General features: G+C 38.7%; 1 protein-coding gene across 4 annotated transcripts in view; it reads left to right on the plus strand.

Annotated features, from left to right (window-relative positions):
* The first annotated feature begins 2,957 nt into the window (after positions 1–2,957).
* ccser2a (coiled-coil serine-rich protein 2a) overlaps positions 2,958–14,281 on the plus strand; it is a 57,569-nt gene continuing 46,245 nt past the window's right edge. The window contains exon 1 of one of the 4 annotated variants that reach the window (XM_055171441.2): positions 2,958–3,645. The gene's annotated coding sequence lies outside the window, so the exon portion shown is untranslated. The remainder of the gene's footprint in view (positions 3,646–14,281) is intronic. The other 3 variants (XM_055171442.2, XM_055171439.2, XM_055171440.2) reach the window with 3 other exon arrangements.

The raw sequence follows: 14,281 nt of genomic DNA on the forward strand, positions 1-14,281 counted from the left end.
TGCAATTTTTATTTTTAAAGGAATAGTTCCCCAAAAATGAAAGTTCTGTCATAATTTACTCACTTTTACCTGATTAACATGAAGGAAGACATTTTTTTGGAATATTTGTAACCAACCCGATCAGAGGCCCCATTGACTTCCATACTATTCTTTATTCCTACTGTGGAAGTCAATGGGGCCTCTGATCGGTTTGGTAACAAACATTCTTCAAAATATCTTACTTGGTTTGGCTTTATGGTTTCATATAAAACATTTAACATCCACAGAAACTTTCTGAACCAAAAATGGTTGCAAAGATCCTTTAAGCACATTTTTTTTTAAAGTGCACGACTGCACTTTTTATTTTTAAAGGAATAGTTCCCCCAAAATGAAAGTTCTGTCATAATTGACTCACTTTTACCTGATTAACATGAAGAAAGAAATTTTTTGGAATATTTGTAACCAACCCGATCAGAGGCCCCATTGGCTTCCATAGTATTCTTTTTTCCTACTGTGGAAGTCAATGGGGCCTCTTATCGGTTTGATAACAAACATTCCTAAAAATATCTTACTTTGTTTGGCTTTATGGTTCCATATAAAACATTTAACATCCACAGAAACTTTCTGAACCAAAAATGGTTGCAAAGATCCTTTAAGCACATTTTTTTTAAAAGTGCACGACTGCACTTTTTATTTTTAAAGGAATAGTTCCCCCAAAATGAAAGTTCTGTCATAATTTACTCACTTTTACCTGATTAACATGAAGAAAGACATTTTTTGGAATATTTGTAACCAACTCGATCAGAGGCCCCATTGACTTCCATAGTATTCTTTTTTCCATCTGTGGAAGTCAATGGGGCCTCTGATCGGTTTGGTAACAAACATTCCTTAAAATATCTTTGTGTTCATCTAAACAAAGAAATTAATACTGGTTTGTAACAGGACGACAGTGTGAAAATGATGACAGCATTTCTTTTTTTGGGTGAACTATCCCTTTAAGCCAGTTATTTTTAACACAACAATGATCATCTAAAATACACTCTCTGACTTTTAAAAAAAAAATCTCACAAATACAGCCAAATATCTACACGTGGTACACACACCACACATATGCATGCATGTGGCATCAAGGAGAAAGAATGAAAAACATTGCAGTTGAGTATTCGAAACAATTGTTTTATGGCGCCATCTGGTGTTGTACAAAGTGTTGCAACATTAAAATGAAACAAAAATTTAAATTAGGCAGCTTATGGCAATGATATGAGTTCATTTGTTACCTAAAGAGACTGTCTGTGTATATGTCCTAATGTTTTGCAATTAATATTTTCAATCTGTTTGTTCAGGGGTTGAGATTTCAAGAGGTTTTGCCGGACAAAGTTGGCAAGCATCTCTTTGTCTCTCTCACTTAATATGGCTGTCTGAGAGTCTTAAATCTCTAAGGTTTTATTACAGATTGATTTTTATTTGCTGGAGTATGACGTTTTGCTTAATGCAGCTATAAAAGCCGATCCCTTGTGCCATCACAGCTGCACAACAACAAAAGCATAGACAAGCATAAACAAATATGAAGCATAAATCGCTCTGACTATATAAGAAATAGGTTGAAGTTGGTATAATCTAGATTGTGGGTCTTATAATTTGATACCATAATGTGGTACAACATTAGTCATTTCCTGTATGTCAGGGTCAACCGCACTGTCAAAAAATTGTTCAACAAATAAATTGGTTCCTGGCTGTCACTGGAGCAGTATACCCTCCAAAAAGTACACATTTGTTCCTAAATTAGTAACTCATTGGCACCAAATGAATACATATCTGTACCTAAATGGTACAAGGGTACTTCTCCAGTGACCATTTGAGACATGTTTAGTTTTTTCTAACAGTGTGTAATGTTTTGATGTGTGAAAAGAAATCTGAATAGCCTTTTTTTAGCATGTCAAGATATTTTTGGCAATGGTATGCTTCCATTTTTTGGGAACAGTTTAAGGAACACCCTTTTGTATTCCAGCATGACTACGCCCCATTGCACAAAGCAAAGTGCATAAAGACAAGGTTGGATGAATCTGGTATGAAAAAACTTTTCTGACCCCAAAAGAGCCTCGATCTCAATCCCATCATCGTACACCTTTTGGATGAACTGAAATAAATGAGCCAGGCCGTCTCATCCAAAATCAGTACATGATCTCAGAAATGCTGTACTGGATGAATGGGCAAAACTTCCCACAAAACACACTCCAAAATCTGATGGAAAGCCTTTGCAGAAGAGTGAAATCTTAAACTGCAAAAGTGGCCCTGCTAAAAAAAAAAACATTAGACACCATCACAGAAATTCTAGTGGATTTATTGGTTTAAATGGGAATTTTATTGGTTGTATTGGAAACTATAATGGTCTCTGGTCTCTACTGGTGTGGGTTCTATTGGTGGGCCATTAAATCCTAATGGAATATGTCCCAAAACACACCACACTACAAAAATGAATTTTGTAGTGGTTTTGATGGTAAAAGCTAATGGTTCCTATTGGTATTTTAATGGCAAACCATAAGGAATTTCTGCAATGGTTTTTATTTATTTTTTTAGCAGGGGGGACCAATATTAACATTTATGTATTTTTAATGTAGCCTAAATGTCATTTAAGTCCCTGTTGGTTTAGTGGTCAGGTGTCCCAATATACCCTGTGAAAAACAGCTAAAAACAGATTATTGTGACTGGATGGTGTTTTGACCACTTTTAACCATTGAAGCCGGTCTAGTTTGAGGCCCTGCTGACCCACCAGACCAGGTAAAAGTAAAACCAGTTAAATACCAGCGTATGGTTAGACGACATAACTATCTGATTCATGCTAAAAAACATATAAGACCAGCCAACCAAGCTGTTTTTCGCTACAGGTTTACGTATTAACTCAGCATTCTTTCATTATGCGCGCTCCCGTCCAAGGTCCCAGCCCGCGAGTTCGCGTACACATTACGTCCTACGTCAGAGTCACACTTTCGGCGCGCGTGAGTACGAGAAGAGTAGGGAGAGTACGCTCTCGCGAGGGGGGGGTTGAGAGCTTGTTTGTGGGCAGGAGCTGAGCGCACGCTTCTTCAACACATCCGCTCGGGATAGAGGAAGACCACCGATATAAACAAACCGCGTGTATTTTGCGTTTTCATATGCGCGTTCACGTACAATCACGAGCGAAGTGCATACAGCGTGCCAGGTGCTGATGGAGAAGCGGATGCGGGAATGAGCGTCGATCATCGCTGAGTTCAGTACAGCATCACTCTAATGACGCTGTTAAACTCCTTCCTGTGCGGTGAGGGGAATTTTTAATGAGGAGTATCGTCTTATATCGATTCAGAAATAGGAATATATTATAATTTTCGGACTGTTTATAAACACGCTTATTTGTCTGTGTTGTAAGTAAACGGTTTTAATCGACGTTGTGGAATATGGACGATCTTTCTGGTTTCTCTGGCTTGTTTTAGTAACATAGCGGTTTGCTCACGAGCATACCTTTAGTGTTTCGTAGTTTATTATATTATATAGGCGTAAATACGTGTATAGTGTAAGTCTGTGTTTATTAAATGTGTTAAATAAAAGTTTACGTTGACCGTGAACCCCTCTGAAGATCTGGGACACTTGACGTTGACCTCATGGATCGACTCGGCTGATTTCACTGAACAGGTGTGTCAAATTTACTTCGTCTACATGCATAACTTTATCAAGTGGTTGGTTTCCTTATTTCTAAACATATTTGTTTACAAACATGAATGAATACACTGAATATAAAGCTGTGAAGTGATCAACTCTGCTTTTATGGTTTGGTGTGATGGATATTGCATCTAGCTAATATTTTTAACCAAGAAAGCTTCCTCACAAATCCTGAAATATGTGTCATTGCTGAATCCTGAGTTGCCATGTTCACTATAAAGTTAGTAGTTCACACTGTTTATGAGCTGGCCTACTATTTTAAGCACAGACATGATCTTTGCCCCCAGACTACGACTGCTCTTTTTTGCTGATGCCCATCCAAGCAAAAGACAGAAATGTGGAGAAACTTGACTTACGCAACACAGAGCCTTCAGGAATATATGTATCAAAAATGTGTATTCAGAGCGTCTTACATAATTTAAAAGTGCAGTGAGGTAGTACGTCACAGACATGTTGCTTTTATGTTGTTTAAAGTCCCAATGAAATCAAAACTGAGAATTCTTATTTTGTAATGTAATATTGCAGTGTTTATTAAAAACAATTTGTCTAACCAAGACATAATTTAGAAAAAAAATCATGTGTCTAATAAACTCATCAAAATCTTCCTTCACTTCCTTCGATCATACTCTGATGACATCAGCTAGATGGCTTGGGCGGAGCATCCGTAACTCCGCCCCCTACAACTGTCACTCTGATGCCAGTTCCATTTCTGAATGAAACGCCTACTTTTCTATATACTATTCAAGCACAATGGAAAACACAGGCCACACCCACTATTTTCCTTGAATGTTATTCTGTTTCACTCGGAAATAAGTCACAATATGAAGGTAAAGTCGTTAGCGGTTCACAGGGACTTTAAAGCTTGGTGTTTCTAAGCCGAACAGGTTTTGAGCATCATCTGACTTCCAAATGGCATATTGCACCCTAATGCTGCGTTTACACCAGACGCGGTAGAGGCGGCATGCGCGAGTGATTTACATGTTAAGTCAATGCAAAGATGTGATTAGGCATCCTGCTGTGTGGTTCAGCGTTGCCGTGGAAATGTTAGGAGAAATCTCAACTTCGGCCATGTCCACCCTGCGTTAACCAATCAGGACCTTGCTGTAGTAGCCCCTCCCATGAAGCAAATTTTTGCGTGAATTTCTCGAATTACTAGAATTTCATGCGCGAATGAAGCGAGTAAACTCAAATGTTCAAGCTTCCAACTACGTGCGAATAATGCGTTTTTTGCTGCCTCTTAAAGGGCACTTCGCGATGGGGACGCCACATAAACAGTTGCTCAAGATAAAGAGATAATGATGTTGTTTTTCATTACTCTGTTCGCCAAGTGTGTTTAAACAGTATGCCACAGTATGAGAAATAATTACGCAACTCCCTCTAGAGTTTACACATCAAGAGTTATCCACTTCGAAGGGAACAAGGCATAGGGATGATCACTTCCGATTAGAAAATGCACAAAATTTCTGCTGTGTGTTCTGCACCGTCAGCAAAAGTGAGTCATTGTTGCCTTTTTTGGTCGCATCGGCGGTTGTGTACTGCCACCTTATGGTACGGAAAGTTATCTCATTCAGGCGCAGAACGGAGGTGCTACATCTCCACCATCCATTTGGTGTGTGAGGGCAACTTTGGACCCAGTCATACTGTAGCCAGCATTTGGGCAATGTAAGCTGACCTCACACACTGCGCTACTTTGTTGGCGTAGGTTTAGTGGTGTTTCCCTACCCTAAAGGGAAAGTCCTTGATGAAAACCATTTTGCAGAAATGACCTCAGACCACTTTCACTTGAAAAGCAAACTGTTTGTTTGTGTTTTACTTTGTTTAAATGAATATGCTCATTGTATAATGACAAACACTTATCAATATTTTATTACCAGTGACACTGACACTACCTGGGTATCTGGTCCACGTGACGCAGTACACAGGGGAATTATGGGAAATTGTACTTGGGGGAGGCCTAGAAAAAAAATCTGACATAATGACTTCCTCTATAGTATTGACTTTCAGGAAATACCCAGAGATTTAATATAGAAATAACCAGATAATATTAAGGTCAGATTCTTCTCAACATTATGATGAGGAAGAGAATGCAATGAAAATATAGTTCAATGGGCACATTTGCATACGTCTAGAGTCTAGACTGAGTGTAAGAGGAAGGGCATTTGTTTATCATCTTTTCATTCGGCACTGGGTTATAAACGCACCACCCACTATGCTTATAAACACATAGGCTCATTCAGCTTTTGTTTATGGAGACTGCATAGCCATCAGTCGTTGCTGATGTTATTAGCCATGAACTGTCAGAGTCAGAGATGCTTTGGGCTTTACACCGTCTGGTCTGTATTAACTCAACCCCTCCCAAAATTAAAACTTCTCACTTAGCACTTGTGTTGATAGACTGCATGTGTGTCCCCGACAGGTGCGAGGCTCCCCTGTTTCTTGCATTGGTTTGCATGGGTGGCATGAACCGTGGCTTGGCAGCTGTTGGGTGTGTGTGTCTTTATGGTTATGAAAGAATGCTGACCACCAAAAGTGTCTGCCGTTGTGTGCGTGAGATTACACAAGTTGCACGCCTCTATCAAACTTTCTGGTAAAATTCATCACATAGTTGCTGCGTCTCCGTAAATCCTAGTGTCAGATGCTTTTAAATGGTGTTTATTACCTGCTCAGACAGTAAGCTCCAGTTTGCTAAACTAGATTCTCATATTGCATTACAGTGAGTATAATGTTGTATAATGTGAAGTGTCCAGGCAGCTAAATGCTTGGTCTTAGCACCAGACAGCTGTTCTGCATGGTATTGGGTTTTGCTTGTGTGTTTCTGTTGTGTATGCTTACATCATTCATTGGCATCAAGGAGACACCTAAAGAGTTCATATTAGTGCCTCAGAGGTACATATTGGTACCAAAGAGTGCCTATTAGTGCCCCAAAGGTGTAGGTTCCAAATGTGTACCTGACCTGTTTGTGTGTGTTAGATTGTTTGGTTTTGGGTTGGGAAAATGTCTGCATTAAGCTGTCCGTGACACAACAGCAAATGTATGTTGTATATCTAACATTATGGTTAATAAAACAAAGACTTATCATTTTCACTGTATACAAGTTAAGTTTATTGTGGTGTCTTTTGTTCAGTTTAGAATGATGTAAATATTTTCCCTCAAATGCCATTCAAATGGACTGTTTGCAAATCAGGTTTGGCCAGCCTGGGCTTTCCACACAAAACAGATTAGGTTTCCCCTCAACTTCACAGAGGCGAGAGATGTTACTATATTGTTTGAAATAATTTTGTTTTAGGAATTGCTGATTATAAAACACATCTCATGATTTTGGTCAATACTGTTTATAATATTGAGTACAAATTTACTCCCTATACTGTTGTTAGATCACTATTGTTACATGTTTTTCTTCAATTTCTTATTATGCTTTGCTCATCACTTTGGCACCTAGATTAAGCAGATTTGAAGCGAAAGTATTTGATAAATGTGTAATATGTGTTAAGAGCATTTGGTTGAAGGCTTGTTTTGTATTAAGTTTATGTTCTGTATAATAGCCTCTTGTCCTTATGTACCATATCATAGGGCTTACACTAGAAAAGTTTAAGACTGTTGAGTGGCCTGAAATGAAAGAGAAACTTATGAGTCACATTACTGAAAACATTTGGCTGTGGTTTAGTTTCCACCAACAAATTTTTGTACTTAGTCTTGTCAATACTAACTACAGTATGTATGTACAAGCCTCAGTATTCAGGGTGTAAGCTTCAGATGACTTTACTAAGCAGGCTTTACTCTGGGACCCTGTACCGGGTCCAGAATTATCTTATTTTGACTTAATATAAAATCTTCCTTTAATTTTTAATGGTCTGTCATGGACCCAGTACCACATATGAGATACTGTTTGAAAGCTTAGACTCTCTACTTTCTGCAGATATGCATCACTTTGACATATCTTTTACTGTAAGAAAGTTATTTACAATTAGTTTACACTATCACCCCCCCATATTTTTTTAATATAATTTAATATTCACATATTTCATATTTGTCAAGTATGACAAACACAGGCAAGTCTTATATCAAATGAAAGCTCTCAGTCTCAGGAATAAGGCTACAGCGTTATTTTTGTCCTATTATCATCACTTATCTAACAATTGTCGAATGAATAATGAGGTAAAAAATGGTCTTTTGTAAACATATGGGAAACTTGAGTGTGAACTGTCTCAGATAGCACAGATAGCCACAAGTGATACACCATCTTTTATCTTAGGTCCTACTCTAAAAAATGAGTCCATTCACAGCATGTTCTTTGGTTGTGTGCATGAATAATCCCTTGCTACTTATTATATGTGCAAAACAAAAAATTTATATTTATATGAAAATGTATTTTCACACCCTTCAGTAAAATAAGAATAACTTTTGAAAGCGACATGCTAAAGAGATCATTCTTTTTTGGGTGTTTACTGTCTGCTGCTGCTAACAACCAGAACTCTCTGCAGTCTGCTAGAACACCCAGAACCAGAGTTATACACTATCAAAGACAGTGTTTACAACATAAAAAAAGACAATTTGGTGTTTCATCATATGAAAAACACCCTAAGTAACAATATTTGTCACAAACAGCAGCTTTTTATGTAACTTCAAAGGATTTTCTGCAAAATGATATAAAGATATTGCATTTATTCCACTGTATGTGGTTATGGGAGCGCTTCAAATATTTTTAGGTGGAGATTAAATAAAAAAAGGGTATTATTCCTCCCATCAGTTGGAGTAAAATAACTTTTGCATTTATTATGATAGAGAAAAAAATCCTTTTTCCTCTGTAAGCTGACAATTGCTGGAATTAAACAAAACTGTCTGCAGGTTACCATTCAGGGCCAGAGTTATACACTTTTAAATACAGACTTTAGAGAAAAAAACATTGTGTTTATTAGAGGACTGACAACACATACAACCATGTTTAGCACTTTCAACAGTGTTTTATGAAATTTCAAAGGCTTTCTTGTAAAATAATACCAAACTTTTGTATGTACACCTCTGCTTGTGGGTATGGGAAGCTTTTGAAATTGGGTAGGCCAAATCCAGGCGAAAATCCCCAAAATAGCCTCAGAGTGTAAGAAGTTAAATCTGCATTTTTCTTTGAATGAAATCACACTGCAATGCTATTCTGATAGTCCAATTTAATTTTGGTAAAATGTTATTAGGTGGAGTTTTTTTTTTTAGGTTTAACATTTATTGAACAGCATTATGTTTCGGATCAAGGCAAAATAAGATTCAGTCTTGTATATTTTCTCATCTGTTCCCCAATATGTTCATTTTAATCTTATGTCAAATATAGCATATGATGCGTCATTAAAAAGCTGAAACATCTAAAACATAATGGCTAGAATGACAGTTTCACCTATTTTTAGTTTATAGGAGTATTAGCATTGCTAACCCCAGGCTGTGCATGACTTCGGTCTGTTCAGTTTCTCATTAGCAGCTTGTGCTTGTACGTTAATTTACATTACAAAAACTGCTTGGGGCAGACAAGCCTTACCAAGTTTTCTGACTGCTAAAAAGAGTTAATGAGTTCCTAGCAAATGCAAGATTGAAGTCCAAATGCGCTGAAAAGTAGTAACAGATCTTTAACTTAATGGACAATAACTAAATTAAATGTAATTCAAGTCAGTCAGCAGACTCTCATATGTTTTATGACTTCTCAAATGGTAACCCGTTTCACACTAAATGAGTAATGTAAAAAGATAAAATTGTGGAATAAAGTAAGACTGTTTAAGCTTAAGTTTATTGTCTGAAGACGCTGGTGATGTCACAGATTTACTTTTATGTGGTAGAATAATTTATTTTACATCATTTATTTCCCGGACAGGGATTATCTTCAACCAGGACTAGGCCTTAGTTTAATTAGGAAATATAACTAGTTTTAACAAACATGCTTTACTAAAAACATTAATTTACTGGCATGCATTTTAATGAAAAACACAAGGCACTGATGTATTTTAAGATATATATGTCAGTGCAAGTTGTTTTCAGTTTGGACAGCTCTTACATTTAATTTAGTCTAGGGCTAGTCCAATCCCTGTCCAGGAAACCGCCCCTAAAAGTGTATTGCTTAATTCGTTCATTTAGCTTCAGAGAAGCACATTTAACAGTACGTTTCTGTTTTGGTAATTCTTCAGTGACAGTCCCGTTAAAAACTATGATTTAACACCAATTAAATATTTACAGTAGACGCTTGTATTTTATCAGGCATCTGGCTATCCTTTTGCATTTAAATTTAGGCTTGTCACACTGGTACATTATATAACATTATTTCTCATGTTTCCTTGCATATTTAGTATAATTTAAGGCCTGAATTAAGAATATTTTCACAGTATGTGACCCTGGACCACAAAACCAGTCTTGAGTAGCATGGGAATATTTCTAGCAATAGCCAAAAATACATTGTATGGGTCAACATTATCTTTTTGTTTATGACAAAAACTATTATTGAATTGATTTATTAGGATATTATGTAAAGATCATGTTACATGAAGATATTTTGTAAAATTCCTACCATAAATATATCAAAACTTTATTTTTGTGATTGGATGCAGTTGCTAATGACTTCATTTGAACAAATTTAAAGGCGATTTTCTCAGTATTTTGATTTATTGCACCTTCCGATTCCAGATTTTGTAATTGTTGTATCTCGCCCAAATATTCCTATCCTAAATTCCTATCCTAACAAATTATACATCAATGCATGTTATTTACTCCGCTTTCAACTGATGTATAAATCTCAATTTCAAAACTTATGACTAGTTTTGTGGTCCAGGGTCACATATTACCTCTTAGTTCGGTTACATCACAGAAAAATAAAATGGATTGACTGATAAAATGGATTCTGGGTCATTTTACAGAACGGTTGTGCAGGGTATGGTTTTGTTTTTCACGCTTGTTGCACATGTCATATAGCCGTTTGGCCTGGGGGTCTTCCCCAGAAGAGAAATAAAGAAAAGTAGCCAGTGTTAAATATTTTATTGACCCTGCCTCCTTTAAATGTACTCTGTACATCAATAATAGTTATTTTAATCTCTTTCCCATATAAATATTCTTTGAGCATGTTTGTTATACAGTACAGTAATGATTCAATATTGAGCAGCAGTCAGATGGAGAGATGACCATGTCTAATCGATTTTAGGGTCTGGTCGTCACATGTTGTGTACACATTGTGTTTGCTTTTTATCCCACTGAGATATATTGGAAAATGGTCAGCTTTGAATCTTTTCTTTATCCAGGATTTTTCTTTTGCTTCAGTAACTACACATAATACAGTCCATAAAAGAAACACTCCAGCAGTATACTCATTTTGTCTCTTGAGTGGTTTTGTTTGCATTACTGATGATGGCACAGAAGTGCTTTGTCATTAGTGGCTTAAAAGGACGACAACGCAAGATTCATGGTTAACAGTCTGACTGGGAGTGTTTCTGGTCAGGTCTGAGCTCAAGTCACGTCTATTTAAAATCACATTTGGATGTCAAATCAAATGTGTTTTGCCTGATCTGAAGCGACATTCCTTGTTTGCTTGGTTCCAGTTACCCATTAAACTTGGCTGAATGTCTTTAGGGTTCATGTGTGCAGGTACTTTACGTGTCATAAAATCCTCATTCTTTTCTGAATGACTGTTTGAGTACAACCGGGTATATGGGCTTTTGTGGGAAGGAAATGGTTTAGCGATTATTTGAAGTGTTTATAATTACCCCATCTATGACAACACCTGACCCCAGGCAGTGAGTTTAGGTACTTAAAGAGATTCTGACATATTTTAATTCAGGCAAACGTATTTGCTGTTCAATGCAACAGCGACTGCCTAGTTTTTAAATGGCAAATCAATTTTAATTGTTTATTTTCTTTATAAGCATTTAATTAAAATATAATCGAGGTAGAGTTTTAAGCCAAGTCAGCGAGTTTTGAAACGATTCACATTGTGACATGTGATTTTGAAGATTTCAAGGAAGTGTTTTGAAAATGACAGAAGTATATGGGTCATTACTTTGGTGAATCTCTTTTCAGATAGGGTTGTGCCGATAGACGATACTATCGTGTATCGACAATCGTCAGACATAGGCCATCGTCAGACATAGGCCATCGTCAGACATAGGCCATCGACAGACATAGGCCATCGACAGACATAGGCCACCGTCAGACATAGGCCACCGTCACACATAGGCCACCGTCACACATAGGCCACCGTCACACATAGGCCACCGTCACACATAGGCCACCGTCACACATAGGCCACCGTCACACATAGGCCACCGTCACACATAGGCCACCGACAGACATAGGCCACCGTCAGACATAGGCCACCGTCAGACATAGGCCACCGTCAGACATAGGCCACCATAGGCCACCGTCAGACATAGGCCACCATAGGCCACCGTCAGACATAGGCCACCGTCAGACATAGGCCACCGTCAGACATAGGCCACCGTCAGACATAGGCCACCGTCAGACATAGGCCACCGACAGACATAGGCCACTGACAGACATAGGCCATCGACAGACATAGGCCATCGACAGACATAGGCCATCGACAGACATAGGCCATCGACAGACATAGGCCATCGACAGACAGGCTGATAGCGGGCTTTCATGACGATAGTTGGCGATAATTATTATTATTATCATCATAGTTTCACATTAATGCGCGCATTGCGTGCTTTTCCACCATTAGGGCCGATTCACACCGGCTGCATGGCGTATCTGTTGCATGTCAGTTGCGTGGCGGCTGTGTCGCGTGTACATACCAGAAGTGTGCCTGACGCAGCGCTGACGCTCTGCTGTTGCTATAGGTGACACATATTTTGCCTGGAAACGCTTCCAAGATGCTTGCGTGTGGTGTGAAAAATAGGCGTCTGTCCTATTCCTAGCAAGCACGCGTTTTCGGTGCGGCTCGAGCCGCACCTGAGACGTGCATGTCATGCAGGCGGTGCGAACTGTCAAACCTGCTAACATGGGAGCCTAAATAAAAACGGACACGCCACGCAGCTGAGACGCACACGCCACGTAGCCGGTGTGAATCGGCTCTTAGAGGGTCTGTGGACTTCACTTTGCGCGAGATAGCTTGTAACGTGCATGTATTCCTTCTCGCACACACCTGGACTTAATGCGTGCGTCTCGGACTCTTGCTCGTACCTGTACGTGTGTGGCATGGACTTCTAATATTTACATTGAGGCATTTAGCGGACACTTTTATCCAAAACGACATACAAAGATTAGGAAACAATAAAAGACCTGAACTTGTAATGCGCATGACTCAGACTCTTCCTTGGCTCGCACATTAGCTTGTAAAATGCGCGGCTCTGACATCGACTTGTACTGGAGGGTTGTTAGCTGCGCAGGGGTTTAAATCCAGCGATTTTGTTGTTCCCGCTCCCTGGCACGCAGGAAATTTCAGAGCGCCTGGGCATAAAGATGCGCTGGGCTTAATGGCATCAGTTTTAAAAAGGTTGGGGTCATTACAGTGTTGCCCTCAACTTCTTTTTTGTCCACCAATCAAGTGACATGTCATAATTTGTTAATTTTTAACTCATTTAATAAATGATACTACCCCATGATACTACCGTGTATCGGCGATCTCACATGATGCTGGCGATAGGACAATCTCAAAATGGGGCATATCGCCCAACACTATTTTCAGATATAAAGTGTTTCACACAGACTTACAGTTTATTTGTGACGGCATAATGGGTTGGGTATCTAATATGTGGTGAGGTCACTTAAAAAAAGCTGTTGTTTCTACCTGGTATTAAGATGCGTTTTGGTTGATCGAATCACAGGTAGATGAGACATTCACGTTTACACTTGGGGTTTTAATCGGTCTCCTTTGTCCACTTTTGACCGCTTCTGTCCTGATTACTTCGACGTCCCTCTGCTTTCGTTTATACGCGAGCGTGAGAAATTACCGGTTTAAATTCATGCGCACTAATATTATGTCAGAGCCTGCTGCTTGTTAACATGCTGCACACAAAGTCACAACGACTGACGCCACGGCTGTGGGGTTTCCATTTGAAAAGGATTTGAATGAAATGAATGGAATGTAGAACTAGTAGCCTACAGTCATAAAAAAACAAGTATATATAGTAGTATTTGAATAAGTCCAGGTCACAAAATCCGTGTGTGTTGTAATCACTATTGAAATGTGTGTAACAGCCTCACTGGGTTTTTTGTTGAGTAAAGAGGATTTGGCAGTGTGTGTTGTGGTTGACCTGATTTGGCAGAATGAAGAAGATTAGAAAGCCTAGTGGAGACTCTCTCTCTAATTCTTTCTCATTCACTCTCTCTCTCTCTCTCTCTCTCTCTCTCTCTCTCTCTCTCTTTCTCTCTTTCTCTCGCTCAGTCTGTCCATGTGTCTGATGTGACTGCTGGTATAATCTCTCGTCATCGAATGTGGGTCAGTGTGTGAATAATGGGTGCTGTGTTCATTTCTCTTCTACCCTTGTTTAATGCACATCTCCTATTTGTGTTGCTGGTTTGTTTTCTCACAAACCCATTATATAGCCTCTCTATCCAGGCTGGATTTACACTGCAGAGCTTGATGCCCAATTCTGACATATTGACAATATTTCGGCGACCCGCTTGC

The sequence above is a fragment of the Misgurnus anguillicaudatus genome, chromosome 7, assembly GCF_027580225.2.
Source record: "Misgurnus anguillicaudatus chromosome 7, ASM2758022v2, whole genome shotgun sequence".
Taxonomy (NCBI): Eukaryota; Metazoa; Chordata; class Actinopteri; order Cypriniformes; family Cobitidae; genus Misgurnus; species Misgurnus anguillicaudatus.